The sequence below is a fragment of the Anopheles moucheti genome, chromosome 2 (genome assembly GCF_943734755.1).
Source record: "Anopheles moucheti chromosome 2, idAnoMoucSN_F20_07, whole genome shotgun sequence".
Classification (NCBI taxonomy): domain Eukaryota; kingdom Metazoa; phylum Arthropoda; class Insecta; order Diptera; family Culicidae; genus Anopheles; species Anopheles moucheti.
The window spans coordinates 20,195,464-20,210,678 of NC_069140.1; the positions used below are offsets into that span (position 1 = coordinate 20,195,464).

A 15,215-nucleotide genomic window follows, 5' to 3' on the forward strand; every position below is an offset into this window, starting at 1 on the left:
CGCTGTCGTTGAGCATCACTGCCAGTGCTTCCGATGTGTGTTTACGACAAAATGCTGTCTCCCGCATGGCCATGGTGCCACTCCCAAAAAAGGACCAATTTTCCACGCTCACCTTCGTTCGGGAATGAAAAGGGGAAAATGCCGGCTGATGCTCCGGTTCGCATTTTGTTTCGCCGCTAAACAGGGCATAGCAACCGGTGAGCGGGAGAGCATTGTTCACGCGCGCGTTACTCACTCGGTCACGAGTCGGTGCGCTCTCACGCACGCCACCAGCTCACGACGCGGGGGCTCCTGGCGAGCCAAACATACACGAGCGTCGAGCGTCGTGATGTTGCGTGTGCCCTGCCCGAAGACGCAACCTCTCGTTTTTCAGTCAGTTTTTGTTCGAGTTCTGTCCAAGGTACGTCGTGCCGTACGTGCGTGCGTACACTGCGCCCTGGAAGCTGCTCCGTATCTGTCGGTGGAATTCACGTGCAAACGGAACGCGTTCGGCGGTAGGTGCGCTTAGGCGTGTGTGTGATTGTGAAGGGTGCGTGTTGGGGTGGGTGGGTGTAGGGACCGCGCCTTTGGTGCGGTATGATAATGCGGTAAAAACAAAACAAAAGCTGATAAATGAATGGCCAGTTTTCACACCGACCGTGTGAACCGGGAAGGGCGAAGAAATGGGCGAGAAAATAGAAACAAGAAGTGAGAAGTTTTTGTGTGTGATGATGATGATCCGGGTGTCAACGCGTGTTGTTGAAGTAACCTTATCGCAGTGTTAAAAAGGATGTAGCTTATCTGTCAGCACCGGAGCCATAATGAAATGTGTGCGTGTGTGTGTGTGTGTGCAATGAAACAACCAAAAAAAAAAACAACTTCCCGAATAATCGTGACGCAAGATGATAGTGTAGCGCATCGGATGAATGGTTAAACAAAACACCTACCTAACGAGTCACTGCAGATCCAGATGCACGCTGATAGATCCTCGCTTTGCGTACTTAGTGCATGCGTACGTGATATTTCATCTCGAATGTGAGTGCTGTGACAGCGGAAAGAAAGCAAGCAGCAGCAGCAGCAGAAAAAGAAGCAAAAAAAAACAAGTGAAAACGAATCATAGAATTCAGAGGCCAGCCACACCGAAAGTGGCCTGTCAACGTGCTATCATCATTATTTCGCAGCTTCACATTCGCTGTTTGTTTAGTTTGTTCCGCGTGCCCGTGCGAACGTTATCGTACGAGGCAGATTTTCCAAGCACGGCAGCATGGTGCTGGTCTGCTCGTCCGCCGTACACCGCCGGTGCTTAATGCCGGTGCTTCCGTGAAAAACGATGTGCGTATGATTTGTTGTTTTTTTTTTCTCCCCCCCCCCCCCCCCCCCCACCATCTTAATGTGCCCCGAGCTCCGTGATGCTCGTGTGATCTCTGAACGGAGTCGCCCGCGCGCGCGTGTGTGTGTGTGTTGTTTACTTTTCTTTTTGCTAAAATCCCGTGATGATGCCACTGCTGTATCATATTTTTCTCCCATCACGTGCCCGGCGTGGAGAGTGGTGCAGAAAAGCGCTTTGAAATACGCAAGCAAATGGAATAAAAATACATACAGAAACGAGAGAGAGAGAAAAAAAAACGTTAATTTGGGGCGCCACGATTTGCCACGAGTGCCGGATCCGGGATGACTCAATTGTGAAACGCGGAATGTTTTATTTATGTGTCAGTGAAATACATCATAACAAAAGCGCCATCTTCATCAGCGTGACCATTTCCCCGCCAGGGGTTTGGTTTTTTTTTGCGTGGTGTGGAGCGAATGGTGTACATCGAGAATTGCAGCACGAAGAATTATGCTTTGGCCGAACCAGTGATCATCATCCACTGTGAGGCCACGCGTCCGGCTGAAATGAAACATCTGTGCATGGGAGGGACCGTCACTTGCTATCCTGTATGCTTGACTTTTGTGTGCGGTACTTATCCTTGGACAGATGCGACCGTACAGGATTCGCTGTGTAGTGTGTAGTGGGCTGTAGTCATCACGTTCCTTCTACCGTATCCATGTGTGTGATGTCATTCTGTGCCTATTGTTTGCTAGACTTTCTCACATTTTGGCACACCACCCGGACCATCCCCGTCACCGGGACCTCCGAAAGCCAGCTCGGTGTCGTGGCAAACTATTTCCACGGCAGGACGCGGCCCAGATGATGGAACGTCTTGAGAACACTTGAAGCGAATCAAGGACTAGTGAAGGGGAACCCCGTGTACGATACACCCAGGACAAGTAGGCGGGAAAATCCAACCCCATATTTATGTGCCTTGTCTTCAGCGCGCGTGTGTGTGTGTGTGTGTTGTTTTTGTTCCTTCGGATAGATGTCACACTCGCGCATAAAACACATCAACCGTATAGGCCGTCCAGAAGCCATTCACGTGCGGCCAACTTGGGCCAACTTGAGCCGTCCCGGTGTTGGTGGATTATATCGCACAAGCATCAGTACATCTGGTGCAAGCGTTTGCTCAACTGTTTTTTTCAACTTGACCTTGTCTTGCTTCGTGTGTGTGTGTTAGTGCCATTAATGCCTTCTTATTCCGCTGAACTGATGCAAAAAAAAGGAGGAAACCGTGGATGGATAAAAGCTAATGAAAGCAATAGTGGAAAGAAAAAAAAAAGCAAGAGCTCGGCAACCGGCTCGATCGGTTCGGGACACTTTTTCTCCAGCGCATATTCCGGTGTTTCGGTTTGACGTTGCAATTTTTCCGGGCCCATACACTCCAAGACCCAATCTAATTTCCTTTTTTTTGTTCGTTCGCTTCGTTCGATCGCTTTCGGGCCGGTGGACTTTGGTCATCGAATGGTTCGAATTTTACTATCGCTTAGACTGGGGTTGGATTTTTTGTTTCACCCAACCACCGGTAATGTAAAAAAAAGTATACATAACCTCAAAAGAAATATCTTTCACATCCTAAAAGGCCATCCAAGCAAGCATCTTTGCGTTCCTAGCAGGCTGAATGCGTTGCTTGCGTACCGGGATTAGATTTCGGCTGTTCAGGTGAACGGGCGGATTTTTTGGATGCGCAGCTGTACGGTTGACGCTTTGCCAGAAACTGCTGGCGCCAGCATGGTTTCGGCGTGGTTGAATCCCACTTTTTACGACGCTTCTGCCATTTAGTGTCGGCATGCTGCTGCGTGTAATGGTGGTGTGTGTGTGTGTGCGTGTGTGAGAGGAAATAGTTTAATGCGAAGCTTGAGCATGGTGTAGGGCAAATATCAATTCGTTCAGAAATAGCCACCATCATAAAGGATAATTCTGGATTTGGCAAATGGTAGGCCGGGTTGGGTAAATGTTGCGAGATTAAAAACACATTCCACAAGTTACGGATGGCAAATGGTGGTGGCAATTGAAACCTTGGTTGGAAAGTACTGAAAACGTTAAGTTGCATGATTATTGTTTTGTTTTTCGGGTGGAAAAACAGTGTGGGGGGATAAAAAATGCCGAGACAAAATTGTATTTATTTAAAAAGTATTATAAAATATGTGTCTGTATTTCCTAGAAAAGATATAATAATAATATCTCACGTTAAATAACATATTTAAAAGCACTTATCGCTTCACAAATGTTTGTGGAATATTATTAAGGGTGTTTAAATGTGAAATGAAATTTTATTTTTCTTCCAGATAAATTTCATAAATAAGTTTCACTATAAAACACAACCAAAATAGAAATATACAACAGTGAATCGTGTGCAATCGTGAGTGGTTTAGTTGAGCAAATTAGTAAATCGTGCACAAAGAGAGAAAAAAAAGTTCAAACATAATAGTGCAACGTCTCGATCGAGTGCAAGGCCAGCGGATAAGTGTCGGTTCGGTTCGTGTCCCGTAATGGCAGCAGTCACAAAGTGCAATCAACTGCATTAGCCACATATGTTACGCAACGGACGATAACTTTTTACGCCAGTAGATAACAAAAAAAAGAAACGGAAAAAACCAAAACGAATCTATCTTGCAACTGACACAATCGTAATTTGACGTTCGAGTCCCGGGGTTTCCTCCGGGTTCGGAAGCCAAGTCCGTCCCAAGCGCCGTGGGGCGTCCCGGGTCGGCAAGCGAAGGCGAAAAATGCATCGGAAGAGTTCACAATCAGACCGTCGTACGGTGGTGTGCTGTTGCCAGCCGTGAAGCTTATCCAGGCGATGGAAAACTTCCACCCCGGGGCGGGTGGAATGATACACCGGAAATAGGTAAATATTTGATTTATGATCATTTCCTTGGCATCATTGTGCCGGCACAGCAAAAGCTTTCCCCACGAGCGGGGGGGATGGAAACGATGGGTACGAAGCAAGCTGGGCGAAGCAAAAATGGCACTTTACTCCACTGTTGTTGGTGAACACCCTCTCTCTCGCACACTCACACTAATATATAATAAAAGCATTGAAACAAAAAAAAGGGAAAACAAACAAAAAAAAAAAGGACGAACATTTCCCATACATATTGCGTCCTGCAAATGCTGCAGGGTTTGGTAGCGTTTCTGGGCACTCGACGATTTGTCCACGTTTGTTTTAGTCCACCAATGAATGGTCCATAGCGTACGCTACGCTTCGAAAGCTTAATCGGGCGTGGAGGCGTGCGAGGGATGCGACACCCATCGAGGCGAGGGAGCAAAGATGGAAAATTTTCCTCCGAGCGCTACAGATTTAACGATGAAATATTTGTTTTTCACTGCTAAATCAACCGATAGCTTCATCTCCGGCGCTCCGGACTTTTGATGATTTATTGCTGGCAAAGGTTACGATATGGGGCTGAATGTGTATGTGTGTGCGTTTTTTTTGGGGGGTAGGGGGTGGATGATTTTTCCATGCTTTGTTTGCCCCCCTCGGACCTTCTGCCCGTCAAGCAGTGCCCCCTTTACGTCCTGGCCGGCCATTGCGCGGGTGTCACACATTGTGAAACCGATCGGTGGATAGTTTTTCATTCGATTTTGTTTTGCTTTTACCGCTGGCCAAGAGCGACGCATTTGTTGCTGGGCAATTTTTGTCCTTTAAATTCCACCAAGGACCCCGGAGGTGCCGGATGGGCTGTGGGGCAAAAGTGTGGGGTTTGGCTGGCTGGGAAAACAAAAAAAAACCTTGCTTGAAGTTTATTTGATCTAGTGGATCTAGAGGTTTTTTGTTTTGTTGTTTGGTTTTTGAAGTCACGCACGAAGAGGACAGCAGAACGCATAAATGAATAAAAAAATCAATACACCTCAGCTAGCGGGGCTGGGAATTTCAATTTTCCATCATAAATCAATCCGAAGCGTTAGGCAGATAACTGGTTATTGGACGAACACTGTTGGAGAGGTGTCGAACAGGGCAGAGATGGAATTGAAAATAGATTCAATTTTTCACAGCCCAAAATGTCCTTCGTTTTCCCAATGGCGCTGTGAAAGTACACACAAAAGTTTTAAAATAACAATTTTCCCGTTTTAATGCGAAATGTTTAAATGTCGCTCATTTGCGTCATTACTTTACTTCCGTACAAACATAAATACATTAGTCAACATGCCCCCGTGCTCGTGCGATAAACGATTGATGGCCAATATTTGTAATCAACATGTTGAGTTTGTCTTACATCGCTAAACGGCACTGCCAGCGCCAAAGCCCTTCCCTTCAATTTATAACAACCATTACCCTAAGCCAGTTATTGCTTTACGAGTAGGTTTTGGCTACACACAGTTTATACCACGCTAAGTACACGCTCGGTGTACGGTGGAACTGATTTGGGACAGAAACTCTCCTTCCCCGCCTGGTGCGAAGTGTTTACCGAGAAGTTCGGGGCATCGGGAGATGATGTGCGTCAGTCGAAAGGCTTGTTTGATCCATTTATCATACCGGGAAGCTTTCGGTGAAATTGATGTCACAGGCGGGCGCCCCGTGTCGGTGGCTGTCACCCACATTTACATTCAATCGATGCTGGCGGACCCCAATGCTGGCGTCCCCGAATCGGGGCTCTGTGGGGCCCTTTCCCTTCCACACGCATAAATCGACCATTTTCCTTGCGAAAACGGGGAACAGTTTCTTGTCACCAATGTGTGCCTACATCCGGGAAAACCGAGGATTCGGGGGATTTTTTTTGAAGGGTAAAAATGGTAAGCACGTGAGTGGTAACCGGGACTTGGTGGTAGACTTTATCGTTCGGTTGTATGTTATGTTACTTCGGTGCGCATGGTTTTGGTAGACGGTAAATAAATGAAGCACCGGGTCTGGATCATGAATATTACCATTTTGTCATCGAATTTTTCGTTGCCATTAGATTGGGCGGCCGTTTGGGGCTCATGTGTGTGTGTGCGGCTTTGCTTGACAAACAGCGTCGGATGAACATATTTCACGCGCGTGGAAAGATACATCCTGCCACAAATGCCCGTTTCGGGGAGGATCATTTTTCATAATTGAGATAAAATGTAAATTTTTCGGAAGAATCATTTTTCAAGCAGTGATGTGTGAAATTTACTGGAAAACCAATACAGAATGCTTGTTCTTTATAATAAATAAGCGGACATAATGTAGAAATTTCTGAAAATTTATGCTAAATTTGTACTAAGAATTGAAACTGATCGTACCTTTAACATCATAAGTGCTTCAATTTTGAATAAAATAAAGAATTTTCATAACCACCGGTATGATTCCAATTATTATAAACCAAAACCGCCATTCTACCGTGGAGCGAAACACACAATGAAACGGCGTTCCATCTCGCTCGACTTCCATTGTTTCAAAATACCGAAACCAGGCACTCATGTTTGCCAATTTATCCGTCTACCGATTATGGTGGATTCAACTGAAGCATGCTCATGCCCGGCAGGGATGTAATATCGGTATCCGGCACATTTCCCGTGCCGCCCTGACAAGCAGGACAAGCAGGCTTTCTCGCAGACTCGCATCGCAAAACCATTGTCAATCGGCCAGACGTTTCGGTACCGAGACGTACGACGAGTGATTTAATAAGACGCTCGTGTCGTAACAAACGCGATCGATGGTGAATTGTTGACGGAGCGTCTGAAACGTGTCCAACGCCCGAACACAAAGTATCCTCTTGTCTGTATCAGCGCGTGCATGTTTCTTCTTCGGTGACTTTCGTTCGATGCCGGTGGTTGGAAATTAATTTGATTTAAAAGTTACACTCTGCTCTCCCCGCCGGATCCGAACACAAGGAGCAAGAAAAAAAATCAATCGTTACGCGATAGCGCAACTAATGAAAGAAACAGGCGGAGTTTGTGGGGAGAAAACATAGCAAAACTGAACAGTAGGAGTGCTAGCTGGTGAGTGGGGATAGCGATCGTGAGGTGAGCGAAAACCCAAATGGGAAATGCAAACGGTCGACCGGAAGCTTACACTCGTTCCGGTTTTGGGAATAGTTTCAGCCGACAGCGACAGTCGATGGGTTGTCAATGATGTCACAGTGTCGGGGAAGTTTCAAGTTAAAGCCAATTCGTTCGCTTCGCGACAAGACGATCGCACACGTGCCCAGTGGGTGGGGGGCTTTTGTGCGGTCGTTCAATTAGGGTGGTTTATTGTGATTGATACGTCGTGCTGGGATGGTATCGAATAATATTCAGTATTAGGAAGTTTGCGGTGTTCATCGCCTTGAGCGGAGAAGAAGCAACCATTATCATTGAGTGGATGGAACATGCTGTTAACAGTTGGAGTGGTTAAATAAAGTGAACGTAATTATGTCAGAAATAGATTCTAATCGGCTTCAAACCTGTACCATCACACTAGAATAGGTGTTCGAATGTTGTTTGCTTCACTAATTAAAGCCATTCTTTGGATGGCGAACAATGGAGAACTTCAACTCCTTGTAAACCTTCAAAAGCAAGCTATTCTGTTGTGAAGATACACCTATATATAAATCTAGCCACTGTAAACTGATATCGCTGATTTACCACCGCTCTAATCGACCCGTGATGGGAAAATCCGTTTGATGATTCAAACAAAAGGACCCAAAACCACGCCGATCCAATGTGATCCGTCCCGAAAAAAGCATCAAACACAAAACATCTAACGCAAACGTTCCCTGTGGAACAGCACGATTGGCTGGCAGCAAATGTAATCAGATTCTTTTCACCGAGGGCTTACTTTTCGCCCCCAAAAAAGTTCTGGCCCACTTGCCCGTGGGCGTTGACGGGTTGCTTAACAAGGTGGACAAGGTTGAATTTTGGACGGAGCTTGCCTGGTGGGATATTTTTGTTTGTGCCACCATCGTCTGTCATCATTGCATCCCTGGTTGTTCGGACCATGTCGAACTGTCATCGGGCCGGAACGTCCACCAGTTGACTGAGCTTAAAATTGGTTTCGATTGTTGGTATGAACCAGCTCGGAGCTAGGAAATCCGGACGCAAGGGACGCGGCGAGACTTTAGCGGTGGGTAGCTGTTGATGGTGGTACCGAACCGATTCAAGGTTCTTTTCTCAACATCAGCGAAGTTGACCCGTTTTGGTGTGCCAACGGTGTGACTGTGCACTTTGTGGCACTAATCCGGCGATCCGAATCGAGGGAAAGCGCCGAAAGCGAGAAGAGTAGCCGCTAGCGAGCTTTCCCAAGCTCCACGATGGGACGCAGCAAAATCACCCCAGGGGGATAAATTGAATTACCGAAATGAACCATCAAACGATGGACGAGCGAAGGGGGGAGGATGGAGGGGGGGGGGGGGAGGTCGCTTGGCCAAAGTACGAAAAGAAAACTTTTCTGTTCCATTAGATTAAACTGGAAAGTGAACTTAATTATCGTTTCAGCTAATTCAGTCGAACCATGGCGAATCGAACGTGAAAACAGTACCATCCCCGGATGGCTGGTGAGCCGATAATGAGCTTCTGGCTGGGTGTGGTATGTGTCCAGTGGCGATCTGGACGCGGTGGCGTTGGTGTACACGTTGAGTTTCTTACTTGCCGTTATCTATTTTGTGCAAACAGACGAAACACGCCGAACGCAGCGAAGATGCTTTGGGACGAGTCCCAGCTGTTGGAGATGTTTGAAGCAATTGATTAAATCAAAGTCCATGATTAAAACGGAGCAGACAATGGTAAAGAATCGCTAAACAAAAGAGACGAAACTAGGTTTGGAGTGTGTTTTGGAGATAAGTACTGGGTTGGAAGGTGTTTTCGACGAGGTTGATAGCAGTGTATTTGATTTCAATTGTCTATTTTTAGTTGATGTACCGTGAACGGTACTCTAGCAATCTAATGATCGTACAGAATCTTTCTTCGAATCTTCGTCGCCACCGGTGACATAGTAAAAGCGTTGGAAGATAGCTTTACTGAAAGGTGAGAGCTCCTTTGGTAGTAGTAACTAGAATTTAAAAAAAACCAACGCAAATGTCACATTTACGCATTTTGAAAGGTGTCAACAAGGGGTCGTGGATGGATGCCTTATGATCTGCTGTTAAAGAATACTGTACTCTCAATTCTCCACTATTGAGGCTCAGGAGAACTGGTCTAATATTGAGAAGTGTTGTCCTGGAAAGTAGTAATCCTTTAATAATTTGTAATTCTAATAAGAGTGACTGCACCTAAAAGGCGATGAGAGTTTGAGCACGAATCTGTATGTGTAGTAATATAAAAATGGCCAACCAGATATCTGACCTAATATAGGATATAGGGAGAAATATCTTCAATTTATTTAAAATTCCTCAAAGGAAATTAACTCTTTTGCATTCTTATGTTCTGAACAAAGCAACATCATAACCTATTGTAGGTATCAAATTTCATATCCTAAATATAGAGGAAAAGTATGAAAGACAACATGAAAAGGAGATCTTGTTGTTGCACGATGACCTCCCCTTTGTTATGATACTCACCTGTCATCCACTTTGCCAAGTAATGTCTTTAGAATGACACCAGACAATCAATCCTCGTACAGCTATTAAACGTCTTCATAGGGAAAGGCGTTCGATTTGCTGATTGGTTGATGATTGCAATTGAGGTTTCGGTGTAACCTCCGTCTGTTCTTTACAAATATGAACTATGAAATCAATGTAAATATAACAATACTGGAAATAATTTAGTTTAGTATCTAATTTTAATTATTAAAACTTATCTCCTCTACTTGTATGACAATTTGTATTTAACTAAATATGCGTAATACATGCGTACACATTTCAACTTAATGTCCGTAAACGTTCGTTTCGAAATATTTCCTGATTTTGCCGATAAAAAGGGCTCACTACAACCCGGGCTAGATTGAATGAGCTAATATTTCAACAATACCCACAATACAATTTCAGTTGTTTATTGTCATAGCAAACGCAAAAAGCAATCTCGCACTTTATTACCACACCAATACGCGGTCGCGGTGCTACCGAGCCGCTGCATCGATCATAGCCAATAAACGCGTTTTATCGCGGTCTTCGGTTAATAATAACTTTCTTCCATCGGACCACCGCCGGAACCGCCGGCCCCCGGGAAGACATTCGTTCGCGCAGATAAAGGGCAATTTATTCACCGTAGGTGCCATTTTTTTGTTTTGCTATACGCCTGACCGGCGGTATCGTGGTGCGGTCCCGTTCCTAAGCGCATATGCCCGGCAGCGTACGGCGCGGGTATGTTTTGGGGATGGAACAAAAAAGACAATCCGCGAATCAGTACACAAACCGCAAACCGGAGAGGAAACGGATCCGATAACAAGGTATCCCATGCAGTACCGCTTGCCACCACGCCAATCGCCCGTTTCAGCCTGGGTGGGAAGGTATAATCGCTCCATTATTATTTCGATGCACAGAATACGGAATCAATAATCAACATATGGCGTAACGCAGTGAACCAAAAATCCACACGCAGCGCACAGGTCGGCAGTGCGCGGTCACGGACGTGAATATCACGCACGCGATTCCTCGCGCGCACTCACACACGTACGCGGGCACGCGGCAGGCTCAACCACCAGGGTGCGTGAGGACCGGTGCCGGTGGCGTAAATTTACGAACACGGGATGGCCGCCTTTAGGGGTTGCGATTTTGGTTTTCGTTGGCTCCGAATTCAAGCCGCGTTGCAGTAACAATTTTCCGGCCAAGAAGCGCTTGCCAAAAATGTTGGCCGTGCCTACCCGACCAAACTGTTTTCCGTGTGTGTTTCAGAGCGAGTGAGAAAGAGCGTGAGGGAGAGAGAGAGTGAAAGCAATAGCACGAAAGGGCACGTGGTGGAAATGGTTGGGAGGGAAATGGGGAAAAAGGAAAATATTAATAACGACAACGTAACCGAAAAACGACGGCAACGCCACCATAAGGATGCTTAGCATGTGCACGTACGTGTGCACAGTGCTGTGTTTGTGTGTGAAATTCGGCAGTTTAAAGCCTACATGCGTGCGGTTTGTTTTTTTTTTTGGGACCGTGCGGATGAGTTCCCTGAGGGCACGTTTGGATCCGTTCCGGTCGATTTGCTCGAGATTGGTTTGGATGTTTAGCGTCGGCACAAAAACCAATGCCCCGGGTAACGTTGACGCTTGAGCAGGGTTTTCCGAACAAGGTGTGTGTGTGTGTGCGCATATGTGGCTTATTGAGGCGTCTTTCGATGGTTAACCATTTAAGAGAGCCCCCCGTCGGCCCCCTGGCGGATGGCCGCAATTCTCCGCTAAACCACAATCTACCCATCACTTTGGACTGAAATATATCATTTGGTGGGTTCGCCATGGTAGGAGTGGTGGATTTTTTTTCCTTCTCGAGCTTTCTCAAACCATTGTGGCGTTGAGGATTATGCTCTCCTTTTAATCCTCTTCCTATATTCGGGCATTATCTCGCTTACCCGGTCGCACAGGTAGGGCAGCAGGGCTAACGTTTGGTTTGATTTCCCGGCAGCTGCTTTCGTCCCCGTGGGGGTACCACTCACGTACTACCGGGCACCGGTGAAAGGTACGGAATCGTTCACTCAACGAGTTCCAGCGGAAAAGGTGAACTGGTGCGGGGAGGGGAGGGAAGGGGGGGGGGAGAAGTAAAGAACCCCGGGAACATGATAACGATGGTGATCGGTGAATAAATAATAAAATTTCTGCCACGGCGTACGGCGGGGGGCAAAAATTTATAGCTTCGGGTGTGTTAATAAACATAAACACGATCGTATGCGAATATATAAGCATAAATCGAAAAGTCCCGTTGCGTAACATGAGAAGACTTTGGGTCGGAACCGGCAGCCGTCCGATGCGTTTGAAGAAGATTTCGGGTGGGTTCACCAGTTCACGCGTGTTCACATGATGGCGCAACCCACGTCCCATCGTGCATGCGGAATGGGATGCGTGAGTGATTGAATTGTAAACGATGGTTCGGTTTGTATTGTTGAGTGTGTGCTGTGTTGTAATAAAAAAAATGGAAAGGTAAACCTTATGGAAAAGGGACGGTGGGAAAGTTTGTCTGTTGGTGCACATAACGCACTCACACCCACACAATGGAACCTTTTACAGCTACTCCTCTTCGATTTTGGGACTCGTTTGGGTGGTGGTGGGGTGGTTGGTGGAGAATATAGGGGGAAAAACGAGCACACCAGAATGTTGTGTGATTTTACTTCCCTCGAGGTCCCCTACTAAGAGGACAGTTTTGATGAGCGAACGGTTAGATTCGATCCAATGTTGCCGGTGAAAACCGTCGATGTTTGTCATTCCAGCCTTTTTTATGCTTTGCCCTAGCCCTTCGCCGAATCGATTCGGCGATCGATTTTAGATGAATGATATGCACGGCCCAGAATAGCATGGTGCGATGAGTGATTGCCGAGGCTGCGCGGGTTTTCGTAGTTAAATATCAATCAATGCTGAAACGTTTGGCGATAAATAATGAAAAAGGTGTCGTTTTGCATGATGGGTGACGGAACGTAATGCGTGATAAATCAGCATCGAAATTAAGTTAAATGTGAAGCAAATTATATCGCATAAATTATTGATAGAGGTTGCATTACAATTGCTTTTTAAAACGTTCCTATATTGGTTTCCATTTGCAATGCACATTTCACTCACAAATTCCAGCGAAGTAAAGCAATGGAATATTGTTTTACCGTCAAAGTTACAAAACACTGGGCGCCTCCATTAATGAAAAATGTTCTACAAAACACTTTTCCACACTAACGCGTGTTGCGTTTAGAATTCATCAACCAACGTTCCCCGGGAAAAAGTAATTTTAAACTATCCGCTACCAACCTGAAAGGATTGTAAACAAGTTACGGTCGATTTTCCATTACGCCCGTGTTACCGGAGATGCCGAGGAGTGTACGTTACCTGAGTCAACGTAATCTCAGCTGAAAGCACACATATACCACGATGAAACAGCGTTGATCCACGATGGTTGCTGCGTTGATAAATACATTCGTCTGCAATCGTCGTCATCATCCAGCCAGAGGGCCGTGTAATATTATCGCAATAGGTGCGCACTTCAAACAGCAACCGTACCGAAAGGCGCACTGCGTCAATACGGAACTTTAAATTTGTTTCCAGAAGAAGAAGCATTTACCGATGAATCCGAAACCGTTCATCTGCAAAACAACCTGCGTGTAGGGACGGGCAAGGGCAATGGTTTTTTTTTGTTTTTGGTTTTGCTAGCCCCTCAGTCGACTCTGTTAGAAAGGTGATTAGGTGCGTTTGTTTTGTGCGGTTAGAATCGTTCCGGCGCGAAACCGAGCGAAAGATACTACAGGAGGCCAATTTCGTATCGACATTCTTCGCCAAAGGAAGATTGCCATTCTGTGAGCTAACTTTAATTAGCGGTACCAACAATTCGCCTCCGGCAATGCCTTGCTTCGTTGCCCCAGCGACACTTACGCTTTTGGGGCGCTTTTTCTACCGACAAGCTTCCGTCAGTTTGCCAGCTGTCTTTCAGTTTGTCTGCGGCGGTAAAGGATTCTGTGCGGATTCTGAGGGTGAGCGGCAGCGGGTTTGTGGTTTTGATTATTAGCTAACACCAGCTACTTGTGCTAATGGAACCGGCATGATTACGATTATTACCGCGCTCGATCCGGTTTTTGAGGTGTCGGGTATTTTTTTTTTGCGATTCTCGCACCCGGTGGAGTGCGACTGTGTGCGTGATGGTTGACGCAAGCCGTCTAACCCGAATGTGATAGCACAGGGTTTGACTGTGGTTAACCCACGCGGGGAAATAGATGGGTGTTGAAAACAATACGCGGTCACAGGTTTCCAAGCAAACAAAGGTAGTATTTCCAAGACAGCAAGGTCACTGTTGAAGAATTGGTTTATTCGTTTGAAAACCTAATTAAATCAACCGTGCCGAAAATGCAGCTTGTCTGAGAATAGATTCTGTTCCAAAGAACTCGACTAACTGACTAACATGAACAGGCTACACGTGTTTCTAATTTCTGCAGAATTCCATTGCACGATGAACTTGTCATTGAATATTGAGATGATTAATTAAGATAAGGAGATTTGATCTCGTGCAACTTTCAATAGCTTTAGTGTCAATATTTATTGTTTTGCTGAGTTTCTTTTCATTTGACCTTGCAATTTTGCAGGTTCTGACGACAGTTGATGTAGTATTTGACTTAGCAATCTTACTTTAAGAAAGTTTCATTAGGGATTATTTATTATTAAAAAAAATATTCCCCAAGTCGATGCGGCCAGGCCGTTCTAACGAAACAAAAAATAAATAAATAAATAATCCCTAATGAAACTATATTAAAGATTATTTTTTTTTATTATAGGGATTATTTATTATTTAAAAAAATGTTTTTAATGTGAAGAAAAGTGCAAGAAGTTCTAAATGTTATAGTGTAAGAAGTTCTAAATGCGTTATATCTAAAAGTCCATCATCATAAATTGTGTTTTGCAATCACTGAACATAATTAAAAACGTGATCTCGAACAGCTGCTTTTAACACCTCTTTATTTCACAACCATATCGTTTCCAGTGTGTTTTTTAGCGGAATTTAAAAAAAAGAATCCCTCAATCTTGTCAAAATACACAATATCAACAGTTAAACATGTAGCATGCCCTTCAAAACTTTGAACTTGTTATCTTTGTGGACATTAAATATGCAAGATAAAGAGTAGCCACCCACATTGCAACGAAAGAAACAACACAACAAGGTTACGCAAACAAATGGCATCGGCGTCGGTATGTGTGAAGGGAAGGCAAATAGCTTAAGATCCTTTCATATTGGCCGCTCGGAACGCTTAACGTTCATCGAATACTTTCGTTCGTCAACCGAAGCTATTTTGCCAACCGTCGCCCTATACCGCAACGGGCCAGATCCAGATAAACTACGTAGTGAGTTTTTTACGGCAAAATGAATGTGAAAAA

General features: G+C 45.3%; 1 long non-coding RNA gene across 1 annotated transcript in view; it reads left to right on the top strand.

Annotated features, from left to right (window-relative positions):
- The first annotated feature begins 438 nt into the window (after positions 1-438).
- Positions 439-15,215, top strand: part of LOC128298126 (uncharacterized) — a 55,748-nt gene continuing 40,971 nt past the window's right edge. Inside the window, exons 1-2 of the long non-coding RNA XR_008287256.1 lie at positions 439-494; positions 3,640-4,202. This is a non-coding gene — a long non-coding RNA (uncharacterized LOC128298126). The remainder of the gene's footprint in view (positions 495-3,639; positions 4,203-15,215) is intronic.